A 19,150-nucleotide genomic window follows, 5' to 3' on the forward strand; every position below is an offset into this window, starting at 1 on the left:
AAGTATTCTTGATGTGACCTTTTTAAAATAGTGTAGTATAACAAAATGGCACCATTTGTGATTTAACCACAGAGAATTGTGTCCTTAAACATGTTGAGTAGCCCCATTAAAACTACTCTTACTACTATTTGTTTAGAGTTACTTAAGCAAATGTAACAGAATAAATGGAGCATGTTACTACACACTTCTGGGCCCAAAGTGTGAGCTGATAGGAAATCACTTCAGTTTCTGTGGGAAGAGTTGAGCAGGAACTGACATAAGCATAATGTAGAATTCTACACCCAACTCCAACCTGCCGATGGAAATGACAGAAAAAACACCCCCTTGATATCTCTCAGGTAAAAGACAAACAACACTTTCACAATCAGTCAGTCAGTAATCAGGTCACTAGAGAAGCTGTATTTATGAAAGTGCGTGTCAGGAATTATTACCAAAGTGTCTCTACATTTCAAAGCAGTCATACGGGACGGTGGGAGTTAAAGAAAGTAATGAAATACTGCCCTCTTGTGGAACAGCACCAGTTATTCTTTCTCTATTGCTACACTGTATCATCACCACTAGGAGCAGTATGGTCATTACTTTACAGAAAGATTGCAAAGTCAATTCTTTAAGACGTTGACATAGCAATGGCCTCTTCTTTACTCACACTCGATCATAAAAACACAATAGCCCTTTAAGTGCACTTCAAATTGTGTGTGCACTTTATTTGGGTAACCTGTTCTATTCACCCATTTAGAATCTGAATGGTCTGCTGTTCTTACCAAAAAAATAAATACAAATACATAAATAAATTAGTAAAAAAGTGATTTTTGGACAGAATGGCCTACTCCATTGTTTGCAGGTACTACTCAGTATTTATTTATTTTATTTCTGTTGGTATTAGCTATGATGTTCCCCTCCCTCCTCAATCACAGATAATTATAGACCAGATCACATGCTGTTTTTATTTCTTACCAGTTCTGTGCTAGTCTGATTATTTTAATCCCACCCAGCTAGACACCTGTGATTTTGCAGACAGATGCTGCCTCTTGCTTTGGAAAAATATTTTTAACAGCTGATACACGTGGTATTTAGTCACCTACTGTACATATACATACATATCTAAACAGGTCCTGTTATGAAATCAGACGAGTATGATCCTGCAATCATGATTAAAAGGGATATTATAATGACAGCTACAGACATTAAATCTGTGGGATATATTCACATATCCCACTATATCACCCAATTTTTTATTTATTTTTTTTTTTTTTTAAAGCTTTCTAGAAATAGAGGAAGAGCAGCAGTCGTATTGCTACGTGTTTGCCATCTAATGTTAAATAAAGCAACATACAAAACATACAGCACTGTGTAAACATTTTAGGCACATGCACAGAAATGCTGTAGAGCAAAGATGCCTTCAAAAATAATGAAATTAAATGTTTCTATGTTTAAAAAAATACTGTAAAAAGCATTAAACAGTAATAAATGAAACAAAGTCAATACTGGGTGTGACCAAAAATGAAAATAAAAATAGGAGTTTCAGGAAGAATTAGTGCAGTTTTATAAGGAAATGAGTTGTAAGTTTTATTGAGCATCTTGCAGAACCAGCCACGGTTCTTCTGGAGATTTTGACTGTCGCACTTGCTTCTTATTTTTGTAGCAAAATGCAGCAGCCTTCATTGTATTTTTTGTCTGAAAAGTGTCTCTTTATATGTAAGATGCTGCTTTCTTTACTGATGTATAAATATTTTTCAGTAACATTTAATTTCATGCTGGAAAACTAATGTTTGGGAATCTAACATGTTTTTGGACTGACTCGATGATGTATAAGTCATAAAATAAAAAATCTATAACAAAGTTTGTACTGAAAAATTAGGGTGCCTAAAACTTTTGCACAGTACTGTTATGTGTTTAAAACAAACCTAGGTTCATAGACACTTGCTTGTCTTACGTCACCCAGAAACACTAAACCTGTCCGAAAAAGGCTAAAGCCTAGTTTTAGAATATATATATTTTTTATCATTAGAGTTTGGTTTTAAACTTGTAGCATCATTACTTGTTTAAAAATATATTTTAAACCACACTTTCTATGTGTTGTTGGGTATAAATGCTTTTATTTCCATTTAAAATATTAGTGTCAGAAATGATGTTTTGCCTCATAAGCCTGTGATACCTCACACAGTTGGCTGTTTTTTCTAACTTTAGACTGCTCTGATGACAGCAGGATTCTGGACTAGCCACTAAACTTGTGTCTGCACACTGGGGCCATGCAGGGACTCTCGCTCCTTCTGAGCCAACCGCTGATTGCTAATTGATTAAGGCTTTGGGTTTCCCGTCGGCCGAGCCAGAGTGTGAGGTAATTATGGATGGCGTGAGGCCAGGAGCTCTTATCCTTCCCCACCTCTTATCCCTCACACACCCTTATGCTTTAGACTACCCAGGGGAAATAGCCATGAGAACAAAAAAGGAACCAGAAACAGACAGGGTTTAGGACCAAGACCACGCATCCTTTGGTGTACTGAGAGCACTTTAATGGCTATAACGTGGTCTCAGAAGTCACTTAAATGCCTTCTGTTTTATATCAGAGGCCCTAACCAACGTTAGCTTGGGGAAAACAGAATCTTCATTGCTCAACGTTAATGCCGAAACGTTCTTATGTTCTTGGTCAGCCCGTGCTCCTTCACTGACTCAGATGTCAGATTGGTCAGTTGTTCTGTGTGCACAGGTTTAATTTGTTCCATATTTCCATGTGACACGCATGTGTGAAGTGCGGTTTTTCTTGCTGTGGTCCTGGGATTTGGTGAAAGAAGAGAATGAGTCTCGGTGTGAAGCCACAGCTCATGATTGAGATTGATTAAGCAGTTCTAAGAAGCTCTGCTTCATGAGCTGCTGAAGATTCAGGGTTTCTGCCAGTATCAGTATCAAAACTTAGCAAGGAGTTATTTTATTATAATTCAGCACCAAGGCAAACGTTCAAACAACTGGTTGCAAATGTAGAAGGGAAGGTTTGCATTGTAATGGAGCAAATATAAAATACATACATAGATATATATATTTAAAAAAAACAAAACCTGTGCATTTAAGTAAATCATTCTCAGTGTTATTGCAGTCACCTGCTGAGTAGAAACGTGTCAAAATCCTGTTAAGGCAATCTGATTCCCATGTTCTCACATTCCCCAGCTGTGTGGGTTTTTTTTTTTTTTTTGTGAAATTCAGTGTGATAGCTGCTAATTGAGAACAGCTCTGAAGCGGACGCTGAGCTGCTTGTGATATTTATTCATGAGAGGCGCTTCAGTCATTTTCTAACGTTAGAGCTGTGCCAATGTAAAATGCATGGTGTGCTATAGATGAAGTTCAGTTGAGGTTTTTACTCCCTGTGGACTGGTTCGTTTCACCTTCAGCTGTTTAAATTCATTTATAATTTTGCAGGACCTCCTGCAAAATAAAATGATATATTGTATATATTTTACAAGCACGTACTGTAGTACCTAGTAATGTATAGAGCCATATTTGATACCAAGAGCCATATTAACATGTGATATTATTATTAAGCCTTAACTTTTAAGTGAGGCCTCACAGCTCCAGGGTTCTGAGTTCAATCCTGAGCTCAGGTTACTGTCTGTGAGGAGTTTCACATGTTCTTCTCGTGTCTGTGTGGGTTTCCTCCGGGTTCTGCGGTTTCATTCGACCTCACAAAAAACATGCCTAGGTGGATTTGATACTCTAAATTGTCCTTGGTGTGAATGAGTGTGTGAGCGGTGTTCCATCAAGCATAATTTGTCCTTTTTGGGATAGAGTGGTGAGTAATGGTAAAATGTTAAAAGCATTATCAGACATGTTTACCTTTGTCTTCTCATGTATTTATTAAAATATTTATTACTGCATATGAATAATATGTTATTTCTTAGCATTTACAGTATTTGCTTACCGTTAAGTTGCAACTTTTATTTCTACGTAAGTGCTACTTTTTACCTGCTAGTAATTATTATTTGTACAGTAATTATTGTTTTGGAGCACCTTGGGGAACATATACTTTAAAATCCAATATCTAAAGCATGCACAAGAAATGATTTGCCATAACCACCTACATACATAAACAGCTACATTCCATACTGTAAAATCTAGGAGTGTAAATACAGGCTTCCACTCTTCGTCCTGACACGTGCATTTTCATAAATCTACCCTTCGTGGTACTCTCTTTGTCTGAAATATAAAAATGTGGAGCAGAGCACGTGTGGAACAAGAGGCTGTGTGTATGAGAGATAGTCTATGTGCAGAACATGACCATTTCTCCGTGCTTGGCAGCCTCCCACAATCCTGCTGGAATGATTTATGACTGAGAATCACTCACACTCACCACTTCCTCCGAGCAGAATCTGCAGAGACATCACTCATGTTACGCCATATTCTCTGCACACACACACACACACACACACACACACACACACACATGCACACTTACCCCCTTTTGTTATTTTGTCCGGTATTTCAGCACACTGGATTTGAAAATGACTAGGTTAAAGTGCAGATTGTCAACGTTAATTTGAGGGTATGTACATCTAAATTAGGTGAACCATGCAGGAATTCTGGCTCCTTTCCACATACATTGCTTCACTTCAGGGTGTCCGTAAGTAATCGATTACTGGCTGCTCGGCTGATTCTTGGCCTGCTTGGTGTCTTCAGCTTATGAACAGGAGAGATAGCAATATGGTTAAAACTACAGGGTATCCCAAAAGTCTCCATACATAGGGTAAATATGTCTTCCAAAATTTTTCATACTTTATATTATATATAGATTTTTTTTTTTTTTTCAGATAGCCTTTAAGAACGCCTTTGACAAAAGAAGAACGTATTGAAATCATTCTCATGGTTGGATCAGGAAGCTGTCACAATGTTGCGATGGACTTTTAACAGTAAACATGGCGAGCACATCACACACGACACTGTTGCCAAACTTATTAACAAATTCAAAAAGACTGGAAGTGTTGCGGCCGGATCGAGAAGTGGACGTCCACGAACATCCACTGACGAAGGCACAACCGACGTGGTGCTGGCAAACATAGTCCCCTATGTGTAGAGACTTTTGGGACACCCTGTAGATGCAGTATGTAAATTTTTTAGGCTAGATGAGAAACAAAGACGTTAATTTCATTCAAGAGCCAAGGAAATTCTACATAAAGTAAATCAAATCTGTATTGTCAAAATTTTTTTTAAAAACTCTCAGCCTCTCACATGTGCTGCTCTATGTATGTGACCTTTTCATGATGGTCGAAGTTTCATTTTGTAAAGATTGGATGTTAGCACCATAAAGTTGATTCTTTTCTCACAACTACACATGCTGAAGTGTTTTATTCCTCTTATACCACAGCAATGTGCCAACGATAACAAGTTTTTGTTTATTAAATAATGACACAGCATATTGCATTTATTTCATTTATGTTTAACATTTAATGTTGTGGAATGTCCTTGGGACAAGTTAGATCCTGTTATCACTTTCCTGTTAAGGAGCTATAAACTGTCATTCACTCACCCTTCTCTTTTCTGGAAGTTAATGATACATAAACACACGTAAAAAACTCCTCTGTCCTGAAGACTCTCATGTGTTGGGAAAAATGACTGACCTTTACAAAATGCTGACACAGAAGACTCCTTCCATAAATGTTCAGTAAACATCCCCTCACAGAAAACTTCATCATATCATACAGTTTCTATTTTTTCCCCACAAATTTGTCTCATATGTTTTTCTTTTGTTAAATAACAACACGCTTTATTACTGTTTACTGTCAGTCTTAGATAATGTGTGTCACATCCTATTCCACCTTGGAGCCAAGCCAGTCCAGACATTAAGACTCTCACACTCACCTAAAAACTAACACCTGTTTCTAGCTTGTTCCAATCTTTCTGTCTGTTTACATGTCTCTCAATCATGTGTTCATTGCAAGGTTTTGGTTCCATGTTTGTATCATGTTTATTTCAAGGTTTTTGACTCCCTCCATTTTGTTTCCTGTATCTGATTTGGTTTTGTTTTCCCTGTTTGCTGCATGTGTGTTTGATATGACCCTTGCATGTTTTGATTACAACTCAGCCTAACGACTTGGATTTGAATGAAAGTGTGGTTGCACAGACATCCACCTGTCTCTGCTAGGTGACAATGTGCATCACCCACACTACAAGTCCCTGGGAATTACTACAGAAATGATAACATGTGATAAAGCAAGCACATTAATATAAACTTGTGATGTGTCTTGCAGCCCAACTATTGTTAGAGCTGATATTATAGAAAATGAATCAGCACCTTTTGACGAATGACACTTGAGAATTCAAAATCTAGGTCCCTATCTGTGAATAACCTGAACACATTTATATAATTAATGATTCATGGAATGATTTACATGTAATTCATAAACTATTGTAGAATGTTAGTTTAGAGCATCTTAATAAACATTTAGGAAGGTTTTTAAACTCAGTCATAATGTCACAATCATAAAACTCTCATGTGAGTTGTACATTTGCTCATTTCCTTTATTCTTTTCCTCCAACACAATCAGTGGTAGCAACACATATCCATTTCTCCTATTCCTGAATTTAACACATTTGAATCCCATTAGAAAACCATCATATATCTAATATCAGTTACACATCACCTGCTAAACCATTAGATTAATCCATGTACATCTAGTTACACATTGATACGGTCTATGTATGAACTAATATATAGCAAAAACACACACACACACACACACACACACACAAAAAAACTGCCTATGCTAAACAATAAATAACAGAACAAAATACGGTTCATTTAATGTTACCACTGCTTGCATTAAAAATTCAAATTTCCTTTAATTCTTACATAAAAAATATTTTGTCCTACAGGTGTACAATGAACTGTTTTTGTGAAATTTGTGGAAAAGGCTAATAATTGCTCAATTATGCACTCACCATCAATTGTACCTCAATGTATTCATGCAGTTAACCAATCAGCCAATCATGTGGCAGCAGCACAATGCATAAAAACATGCAGATACAGGTGAAGAGTTTTAGTTAATCGTAACACAATGGTGTGAAAAACAAAAAACATCCACTGAACAAAGCGATGAAAGAGGTCAGGAAAATAATCAGCCTGGTTTGAGTTCACAGGAAGGCTACAGTATCTCAAATAACCACTCTTTACAACCACGGTGAGCAGAAAAGCATCAGAATGCACATGTTGAAACTTGAGGCTATATCAGCAGAAGACCATATTGGGTTCCACTCCTAACAGCGTAGAACAGAAATCTGAGGCAATAGTGGGCACACTGAATCTAGACAGTTGATATATCAGGTGATCGACTCCAGAGGACGATCCTGTTGCCTGTCACGACACTGTTTTCTCTGATGATTGGAGAATGTCTCTATGGGCTAAGAATCTAGTGCTGTTTCTTAGACTACATTAATGTAGCTGTACATTTGGAGCAGCAGTACATTCTACTGTATCATGGTCACCCTCTGTCAGCAACTGAGCATCCTAACCTGCCGTTCTGGCCTTGACCTGGCCATAAAAGCCCTGCCCGACTATACCATTACCAACCGCCATGCGCCATAAATCCTGGTGAGGATTGGCAACTGCATAGAAGTGGTTGTGTCAGCACACAACTGGGTGTAACAGACTCCTATCTGACCGCCATTTAGGTCATTTCCTCTTTTTAAGGCTCCATATTACAGCTCTGAGAAGGTAGGTCTTGCCCAGAGTGGAGCCCGACGCAAAACGGAGAATCTGGGTAATCTAATTAGAGGCTGAGAATGGAAGGCCACGAGGCCTGAGGCCCGGGTGAAGTGGAGAAACATAGGCTTTGAAAGTATGCACCGCAGCCTGGGATGTGGTAACGTCTGAGGGGCTAATTCTTCCGCAGGACAGAAAACAGGACCCTCGTTGGCTGGAGAGGACTGCCTTTTCACATTGTGTGATAATGCACAGAGAGAGAGAAAGAAAAAAGAAAGGGAATAGTGATAATAGTGTGAGATGGAGCAAAAGCGACAGACGGAGAAAGAGAAAGGCTGAGGGCAAAACAGCGAGAGACAGGCGTGATTTATGCCCTGTGATTGAGACACAAAAATAAATGCAGGCCCCTTGGAGAGGAAAGCACAGGCCATAAAACAAAGTACACACTCAGGCATTTTCTCTCGCTCAACCTCAAATGACTGCAATCCCTCTCCATGATGTCAAAGTCAATCATTTTGGCTTTTGTCACAAGGGCTTTTATAATAGCGAGGAGGGCATTGTTTTGCCTTTAACTCAACTGTGGTACAGAGTGAGTAATTACAGATTTGGGGAGCTCTGCAGAGCTTTATCAGAACTTCAGCAAAAGTAAAGGAAAGCTCATTGAATCTGTGCCTACTTGCCATCATTCTTCATTAAAGGGTCTGGTTGCTTTTCTTTCCTCACTGTAAGCCTTTGCAGTCCAGAATTGTGTTTCAGAATGATGCTGAACTGTTGGAATATTAGTGCTGCATTTGGATGACGAGGTCTTTTCAGCTGTAGTAATCAGAGAGAAGGTCCATCAGTCTTTAGGTAAACATGGTGGATGGGCAGGATACAGCCCATTTAGCAGGAAACTTACACATCAAGGCTGTTTGATCAATGTTATTTATACGACTCACCACAAGTGTGGCATCGAGAGTTTTCCAGGCTTTCATGTGCTAGCCGACCTTAAACACACACGCACATGCATGTAGTCAAACACACGCTCAACGTCTCGCTTTCTCACTTTTAAAGAGTTTATTTATCGCGGAAGGAAATGTAGCAATGTCCTGATTACACAGTAACAGGCCTGGCATCATTTTTCTTTCTTTAATGCCATGAATGTGGAAGTATGAAGGAATTCCTAAATGAATCCACACCTGGAAATGTGTGACAGTCTGAACACTTGAAAGTGGAGCATAAAATTCTGCACGAAAAACCTGTCAAGTGATTCTGCTTCATTTTGTATACAGTTGAGTGTGAAAGTTTGCATAATCTTGGCACTGGAAAAAACAGACAAAGAAATGCACTTTATAGCAAGATGACATAAGGAAAGAACATCTGTGAAAGACACTAACACAAACGTAATTGATTACATCTCTCTTTTTGAATACGATAGAAATATGCTGTAATAATTTGTATGGTCACCCTTTGCCTTTATATATACCTGACTACAACCTCTTCCCTGTCCTCAGTCTTTGGATACTCTCAGTTGTAATAATAACCACAATTTTCCTCACAGCTCTCTATTGATTGGTTGGGTACTCTTTGCCCAAGACGATCATTGATAAACTATTGCTATTTTAAACCTTTTTTCTTATTTATCTCTTTTTTCATTTGTTGAGGAGTGAATCGGAATTGTTAATGAGCCACGTTTAAATGTTTATGTTACATGTTTAAATGTGCAATAGGCATTTTTTTTTCTTATTTATGCAAATAACCTGGAGAGAAAAAAAAATGGCTTCAGAACAAATGTATTATGTGGCTGATAGAATTGTTTGGAAAAATGCATTATGGTCTGGAGTGTTTGTTATGGGCCTCTTGTCAATTATAGAAACTTGCCAATGCCCCTTCACTCCACCCCCTTTTCTCAGTCTGAAATCTGCATGTGCACAGTGCAGCCAAATAATTCTCCTGTGAGCAAACACCATACTGTGCTTAAACCTTAATGACAAGAAGTGCAGTAAAGCCAGAATAAACATTGGTAACACTTTTCCATGATGATGTAATCTATTACTTGTGAAGGGGATGAAGCTGGACACTGGACAGATATGCAAATGCAATCTGTATTAAGTTTTGAATTGTTTGTAGGAATGGCTTTACGTAAATATCCATCCATACATCCATTTTCTGCACCGCTTATCCTACACAGGATCACAGGGAATGACAGAGTCGCAGGGAGTAGGACGGGGTGCCGACCCATCGCAGGGCACAATCACACAAACACTCACACACTATGGACAATTTAGAGATACCAATCAGCCTACAATGCATGTCTTTGGACTGGGGGAGGAAACCGGAATACCCATAGGAAACCCCCAAATCACAGGGACAACTTGCAAACTCCATGCACACAGGGCAGAGATAGGAATCAAACCCCCAAACTCCTGTATGTCATGGATTTATGGTGTTATAACTTCACTGTCAAGGAGCTGAATGGCCTATTGTGTACCTTGAAGTGCTAATAATGTTAATCCCACAGCTCATTACGAAGAAAAGCAGGACAACGAAGGCACTCTTGACTATTCTCATCAATCACTAAAGTCATGACAGTCCTAGTTAGCATGCTAACTCTACTTTAACCACCATAGGTTCTGGGGACGTAGCTTTGTATACATGAGTAAGAGTGGGGGCAGGCTCATCTTGCCTAATGCATCTTTTTAAAAAAAAATTTCAACATATATGTTTATGGATAAATTGCAAAATAGAGTTACATTTTCGTCCCGAAATCATGGGAAAGCAAATGCACTCAACTCTGTATGCTATATTCTACAATATATCTTGATGGAACAATCTGGATAAAAAAAAAAAGCTTATTGATATAACCAACATGAATCATGACATTAAGCGAGGTCTATAAGGAGTAGCTATTTAGCAGAGGAGTCTCTTTCAGATTGTAATAACAAGCTAATAATTACAGAGTCTTACATGAGCCTGGTTTCTATCAGTTTCGATACTGCTTGATTGTAAAAGCAAAGTTAAATAGATTCAATTAGACTCAATTATAGGCATTATAACATAGCCTGCAAATAATCTAAAAGTGGCACAGAAGGGAATTGAAGGTGATTTGTTTTCACCAGTTGAACTGGTCAGGGTCTGTACAGCATAATGTTAACATTATTCCTGCTATTAGACTGTTCATGTACAGTATGTTTATCACTGCACCATCGCTGATAACTGCTGTGCTCGGATACTTTTGGGAAATCAAGACAAAAATCTGGTACATCATTTTGTACAGTAGAGTGATTTGATTTTGAACAGCTTCCCTTTAACACTCTCTTTCTCTCTCTCCTGCTCTCTCTCTCTCTCTCTCTCTCTCTCTCTCTCTCACACACACACACACAGAGAGAGAGAGAGAGAGAGAGAGAGAGAGAGAGAGAGAGAGAGAGAGAGAGAGAGAGAGAGCCTGTTTATATTCCCACAATTTAATGTACAGTGGAAAAGAACAGTGTAATATTCACATTTTTAGTGGTGAAAATGCTTTGCGTTCATTTTTAATTGAACATAAAAGTTTAAATTACAAATTGTTATCACCAAAAACTTAGGTGAAAAGTAGTATCTAAGAAATATTTACATAAATGTCAGAATTTCTTAATATTCAGTACATCGGGATAGATGTTAGATCAAATCCGTTGGAGTGTCATCTGAACAAGTGCTTAACTGGAAGGAATAAAACTCAAGGAAAATCAATGAGTTCCTTTTGTGCAAAGGAGTTAACATGATCAATATGACAAATGTTTTTAAATGTAAACAGATAATAACCTACAAATAATGCACAATCTTGAATATTAAATACACATAATACTGAATATTATAACATAACGAATGTCATAACATTTCCTTACTCTGTTTTAAATTTTTCAAAATTCTTAAACTTTGTTTATTTCCAGTTTTAAATAAAATAATAATTTAAAAAATCCCAGATTTTCAATGTGGTCATAAATCTACAAAAAATAGCCTATAATATTGTAAGGGTGATCCTGGCTGCTTCTATGACTAATGCCCTCTTTACCTATATTTTTTCTGGATGTTCTCATTGTGATTGTGCCATATTATTTCTATATTTAATAATGGCTTTAATGGAAATTCCACGGAATTTTTCAAAGTGTAGGATTTTTTTTTAATATAATCAAACCCTAATTGATACATGGAACTTGGAATTTGCTGAAACTAGATTTGTTTTTATAGCTGTTTGGGATTTCATGATGCTGGTTTTTTCAGGTAAGTCCTCAAATAAACTCAGGGGCCTTCCAGTAACAGGTGTATTCATATTTTGATCATGTGACACTTTAATAGCACACAGGTAATCTCCATTCAGCTAATTATGTGACTTCTGAAGGTGACCAATTAAGGATGAATACTTGTGCAATAGATTTAAAAAACAAACAAACAAACAAACAAAAATGATTTTCCTTCCACTAAAAATTGTAGGCTGTTTTGTGTAGATCCAAGACACAAAATTCCAATTAATTCCATTTCAGTTCCAGCTTGCAACGCTACAAAATAAGAAAAAGTTCTGCAGAGGGAGGGGGTGTGAATACTTATGCAAAGCACAGTATGAGAAACTGAAGCCAATGAGGCAACACACTCTTAACCCTTCCAGCATTCTATATTCACCTCATGGCCAAAGCTGGCAGATGATTGTGGGGACTTTCTTGGAGACACCAACGCATTTCAATATCCTTCCATTGTCCTGCAGCTGCGTCATAGCCTGAGCATGTGGATGGAGGTGGGCTGAGGATGGAGCTGCTTTTCTGGTCCAGGCCTGATCCAGGCCTGATTAGGGGCTGATGGGATTGTTGTGGAGCCGTGTAGGGAAATGCTCCTAAGTCTTGCTTCCCACTGTAAGAGAGGGAAAGGCCAGTGTAAAAGGCTCCCTTGAGCAATGTGAGTGTGTGAGTGTGAGTGTTTGCATGACCCCAGCCAGTAAAAAAATGCAGGGGTCACCGAGTTCTGTTGGGTTGCATCTAAATCTGACTGACAGCGCGCAGGGCAAAAATAACCATTTTAGCTTGGCTCATTCCTCACAAGCCATTACACTTTCATTTGATGGAGCTTATTTTTGTTTCACATGCCAGACGCATATATAGTGCTACTGTATTACACTATAATCAGTTGACATGTATATTACATCTCATAGATCCTATCATTCAGATATTACCTTTGTAAAACAGATTTAGACACAATAACATACATTTTACAGTTAATGCTAGATTACAGGTTACTGGAACTAATTTAATCGCAACTTTATTCAAATATACAAAACATTGCGTCTTTTTTCTTAGAGACAGTGCGAGCATTCGTAGTCTTCGTAGAAACAGACTGTAATGTGCACACTCAGTGGCATTTAACTTAAAATGGAGTAATCCGAGCTGTTTCTTCCACCTTCCACCAAACTTACTCTTACTACAGCACCGATAACGACTGTATAATTATTTGGCATGCAAACAATAATATAATACTAGCCAATTAATCCTACAGTAGCTTATTACCAAGACAAGTATTTGTATATATTAGAGGATGTAACCAAATGAACATATGTGTTCTAAGGAAATATAGGAGAATAGAAGCACACGAAAGGTTCACATAGGATCTGGTTGAGAATAGGGGTGTGCATTGGGACTGGGATCCTCTGAGACATGCAACACAAAAGTCACACACACAGAAGGTTTTTGTTTTCTCACAGGCAGGAGGTCAGTGTACCTACAATGCTCTAACAGCAAAGCATTTATGGTGTTTATTCATTCATCCTTGGTAACTGCCCGGTCAGGGTCAAGGTGGTTTAAATTAGGTTACTAGTTTGTTTACACCAAACAAATTCATTAGAAAATGTAATGTATGTATCCAAACAAAAATACTATCTGCACAAGCAAGAATAAAAAACATTCCTGCGCAAATCTAAAAATAAAATTAAATAAATAAATAATAATAAAAAATCATAAACCATTCTGGTTTAGGCCACACCCCTTTCAGGTTTATATCTGAATACAGATACGGATACAGATGCACGTGGAATTGCGTTACCGCACTAACACATACATTACTAAAATGATTCAGTGGCTACACCAGGATCTTCTAACACTTATTATTTTGTACATATTGTGCATTGCATGCATTTTCAATATACTATGCAATTTACTATTGTTTTTCATTGACTTATAAGTGTATTGATAGTTTTTTTTTTTTTTTTTTTTTTTTTTTTTACATGGAATTGCTTTTGAAGGAACATTACACTGCTATATAATGTATTATTTAATATATTGTATTATTAAAAGACATACATGACCATTCAGGCATGCACCGTAATGTAAACCAGATTTGTACTATGTTGTAGATGTAAAAATTCAGTGTAGTACACAAAGTTTCTAGAGAAACAAGACATTATCAGCTGCGATCCAGTCTTTTTGAATGTGTTAATATGTTTGGTTGGCATGTTTCCTGTTAAAGTCCATCACAACCTTGTGACAGCTTATATATATATATATATATATATATATATATATATATATATATATATATATATATATATATATATATATATATATATATCTATATATATATCTTGTATATATATATATATATATATATATATATATATATATATATATATATATATATATATATATTTACTTTGCTTGTATCTCTCGCATTTGTAAGTCGCCTTGGATAAAAGCGTCTGCTAAGTGAATAAATGTAAATGTAAATGTAAATGTAAATATATATATATATATATATATATTTATATATATATATTTTTATATATATATATATATATATATATATATATATATATATATATATGTGTGTGTGTGTGTGTGTGTGTCTGTGTGTGTGTGTGTGTGTGTGTTTCAATGTTTCAATAGTCTAGCTTTCTCAGTCATTTTGGAATATGAATTTGGAGAGAGTTAGGATATTTTGGCATGTGTATCTACAACAAATTGAATTTGAGATTGAGATTTAAAAAAAAAAAAAAAACGAACAAACAAACAAAGAATTTGTATAATATTGCTAGTAAATAAGTTTGAAGATCTGACAGCAAGTGATAATTGATTCTCCATTGTGACTTATTAAGATGAAAGATTCTTGGCTTACTGGACTCTTATATTGCTGCAGATTTCAGAAAAGAGAAGATGTGCAGTTTGTTTGGTGTTTCAAGTATTGATTTAATCAACAGTTTCCTGTAAATGTCTGGAATGGGACACACACCAGTAGGTGTCCATGCATACTCACTCGAGAAGAAGAAGATGCTAATGATTACTGAAAAAAAAACAAAAAAAAAAACAACATTTAATGATTTCCAGACTCTTTAAAATATAAGATATAAGATTATTGGGGGAAATTCAATATTTTTTGGCAAAATAATATAATATGTAATCAGTTTCATTTTATTTGTTCAAAATCGGCAGACACATGAATGAAACGTATGTTTAAAAGGGTAACTGCAGGAAAACAGACGTCGTGAGATTGGATTTTCTGATGAAGTTCTACCTCCACATTGAGAATCCATTAGGCTGCTATTGGAAGGAATGTCCCTCGCTCGACATCCCACGGACTTACACTAAGGGACTATAGGCACCAAAAGAGAGAAGGAAGCCATTAAATCATAAAAAAGTTGACTCCACTTTTCAAACTGATTGGCCTTATTAAAGCAGTATGGTGGGGAAGCAAAAAATAAATGGCTCTGGTGATGCAATTACCTATTGCTGTATCATGAGTAATGGCTGCCTGTGGGCACTGTAGTTAGCTGTACTGTTTGACAGACAGCATAAAGACTAGACTATGAAGCTGCTTAATGCCAGCGTGGGCAAGTACCTGAACCTGAGCCTGGTACACTTGGCTTTTATAATGGAGCAGTTGAGTGTATCAATGATTACTCTGGGCTGCCAAGTGTGTGACGTGTATATAGAAAATATTTCCTCAATTTCATGCTCATTATAAATCATTAATTGTGAATGACCAAATGAATGATTGTCGTTCTACACATGAGCAATGTAAATAAATATGTATTTATTGCGTATTCATAGTAAATATAAGACATATAATAAATTGCGTATTTTCACGTATTATTATTATTATTATTATCCATTCATCCATTTTCCATACTGCTTATCCTATACGGGGTCACGAGGAGCCTGGAGATTATCTAAAGGAACTCAGGGCACAAGATGGGGGACACCCTGAACATGGTGCCAACCCATCACAGGGCACAATCACAAACACACCCACACACCCATTCAGCCTACAACGCATGTCTTTAGACTGGGGGAAGAAACCGGAGTACCTGGAAATCATGCAGACTCCACACACACAGGGCAGAGATAGGATTTGAGCCCCCAACCCTGGAGGTGTGAGGCATACGTACTAACCATTAAGCCACCATGCCCTATTATTATTATTATTATTATTATTATTATTATTATTATTATTATTATTATTATGTATTCTTTGTTGTCAGAGTGTTTCAACTGTTCTACTAGTTGTAGTGATTCAAGACATTCAGCAAAATGTTTACACAAGCTGCCTTGATATTTTCATTCAGACTCTTCAGAATGTAATATATGAACAATATAACGGAATCAAAAGTTGTATACCTTTACTTCCTTTGCTATTATATAATTCTATAACATAATTTTCTCTTAAAATACTACTATAATGCTGTATTTCCTATAACTAAATCCTATATCCTATAACTTTTATTTGACATAGATTAAAATACCAGAAATGGTCTGAACAAAATAAAATATTTATATTTAATATGTAACTCGGGCCATTTTCATACAAAGATCACAGCTCCTAATTAGAAAGTCGGATATATACAGCAATTCTATGAGGGAGAACCACGCTTTACAGATTGCTGTCCTGTTAAAAACCCAACATCTGTAACACATTCAGACTTAACCAAGATATACATATAAAAACACATATAGAAAATATATTATATATGCCATGTCAGTATGTAATTATTTTAAAAATTATTAGTAAAAAAATCTTTAAAATGTAAACAGGGTCACTTAAAAATTAAGTATAGCATGAAAGTCACATACAGCAGTCAATGTTTTTTAATGGACAATTTCTTAAAATTTTTGTGTGCTCAATAAATAAATTAATCAATTAATTAATTAATAAGCATACACATCATATATGCCTTTAGGTATGTCTGAGATAAATTTTGATTAATTTAATATACTAAGTCGTATCATTGTTACGATTCTAAATAGTAAACTATAAATAGTAAACAGTTTGATGTTTAGACTTTAATGTAATTATTTGAATTATTATTTACTTTATTTTATCAATGATTAAAAAATCCAGTGGCTGTTCTAAGTACATAATCAATTCCTAATTAAGTACATTTTTGAATATTTTATTTTTTATTTTATTTTGTACAATGTTGCAAAACCTCATCACAACCCTGTTATCAATTTAAGTCTATTTTTTATTCCAGCTTTTCGTTATTCAGTCTTATAGACCAGCAAACGTGGGTGTGAGAGTTTAAATGTGAAATCCACAGGGAGCCAAGAAGCTTTCTCATTGCAGCAGCACAAAACATTTCAGAAAATGGAAAATGTAATACGTTCATGTTTTAGCTCCTATTTGCTATTTAAATCTTCAACAGCAGTTGGCTGTAAATAAAATCAGTTTAGAGATGAGGCTTATTGGATGTCAGTGTGCTGATTTCTATAAGCCTACATACTGTTCCACAATGCACCACACCACACAGGACCGTTTAACATTTCTTTTGGATAAGGCCATCAAAACTAATATACACAGGTCTTTCATTTTTATCCCTAAACTGCAGGTCACACGTCCCATTGCATGCTGGGTGCATTAAGGTTGTGTGCTGAATAGGAACAGGCCCACAGACTGTACTCATTGAACACATACGCCATGCCATGCGGGAGCAATTCCACACATTAAACCAAACCGTGTGTGTACCAAGTGTCCCCCATTCCAGCTAATCACAATAATTAATCGACAATAAAATCAGAATTCTGTGTATACTCACCTCGGCTGTGTTTTCGCAGCGCATCGTAGCGAGGGTGCAAACTGAAGGATGATCTTCTGTCCTCTCTCTTTTCTCCCTCCCTGAAGCCTGGGATCGTGTCTCTCTCCTTAACGTCTGCTAAAACCATTTCCCCAAATACAGCATTTTATTTCCTCGTTCTCATGAACAGAAAAGACACTCAGTCTCTGTGCTGTAGTCGCCCACGTGCGGGTGTTACCATCGATAGGGAATACGTTCAGCGCTGTGTGCTATCAGAACAGACTGTGTGATTATTATTTACGTGGGAATATTCTTATGGTCAAATTAGAGCAGTCGGTTTATGAGTGTAGGATTTTCATCATTAAATGAAAGAAAAAGTAAAAAGAGAAAAATAGATTATGAGTGCACTGTTTTAGGATTTCTGGTCCACAAGTGATCAAGACATCTTACTGTAAATGAAATCACATTCACATGGATGATGATGTCATTGTCATGCTCTCATGTTTGAATGCTTGCAGGTGCTTTTCCTTTACATCACATAGATATGTTTTTAATCACATGTGAGTAATATGTGATCACATAAAAAAAAAAACATGAAGTACATTTATAGCACATATGAATTCCAGTGGACAATAATATTTAAACACACGAAAAATAAAAGCACATGCTCGACATGTAGAAAATAGACGAATCGTAAAAAAAAAAGAAGAAAAAAATCACTTAAAATAAAAACACATGCTCTACATTTGAAAACTTAAAATGTGAAAATTCATTAATTAAATGAAAATGTCAACTGATATTCAAAACGCAGAGAGTAAAATTAAAACTAACACTAAAACAGACGAATCATGTGAAGAAATTCCATTGTGTTAAAACAAATGCACTACACATGTGAAAAAAGTGTAAATGAACAGGTGATCTAGCACCAAAGTGTCTAAAAGTTGCATATGAATCGTGAAATTCCTTCACATGCACATTTTGTGCATTTCAGCAGAATGCCCTGAATTTGCACACGTCAGCTCAAGTAAACAAGGGACATTATATTGTAATCACGTGAATGATCAGTGTGAGAAAATCAAATTTGAAAAATTAAACCACATGTAAAAAAAGAGCATTTATTTTTAAAATAAATAATAATAATCAATTAAAAATAACGACATTTTTTATTAGTTTTTATACACAGTTCATTAAATTAAAATCCACAATTCATGAAATAAATCATGTGTGAAGATAATTAGAACATGTGAAAATAAAAACTACTTGTGAAAAATGTAAGTGCGTAAAAACAACCATGTGTAAATTTCATGCCATTATACATTAATTATTCATTATTCTATGAAGTGAGGCTGTGTTTGGTCTGATTTCACTAAGTAAGACTTAGTGTCTGGGTTTGAAACTCTTTCAAAGAAATAAAAGACAAAAGGTTAAAGGGATTGGAAGCTCGGTTGTGCAGCAGGTAGCAC

The 19,150-nt window shown here is 36.2% G+C and overlaps 1 long non-coding RNA gene across 1 annotated transcript; it reads right to left on the minus strand.

Annotated features, from left to right (window-relative positions):
• Positions 1–1,807: 1,807 nt before the first annotated feature.
• On the minus strand, positions 1,808–18,327 carry LOC108277457 (uncharacterized). The gene is made up of 3 exons (XR_008398242.1): positions 17,709–18,327; positions 8,623–12,544; positions 1,808–8,497 (listed from the first exon to the last, which is right to left on the minus strand). It is a non-coding gene; the product is annotated as an uncharacterized LOC108277457 (long non-coding RNA).
• Between the last annotated feature and the right edge of the window lie 823 nt (positions 18,328–19,150).

Source organism: Ictalurus punctatus, chromosome 17 (genome assembly GCF_001660625.3).
Source record: "Ictalurus punctatus breed USDA103 chromosome 17, Coco_2.0, whole genome shotgun sequence".
NCBI classification, from domain to species: Eukaryota; Metazoa; Chordata; class Actinopteri; order Siluriformes; family Ictaluridae; genus Ictalurus; species Ictalurus punctatus.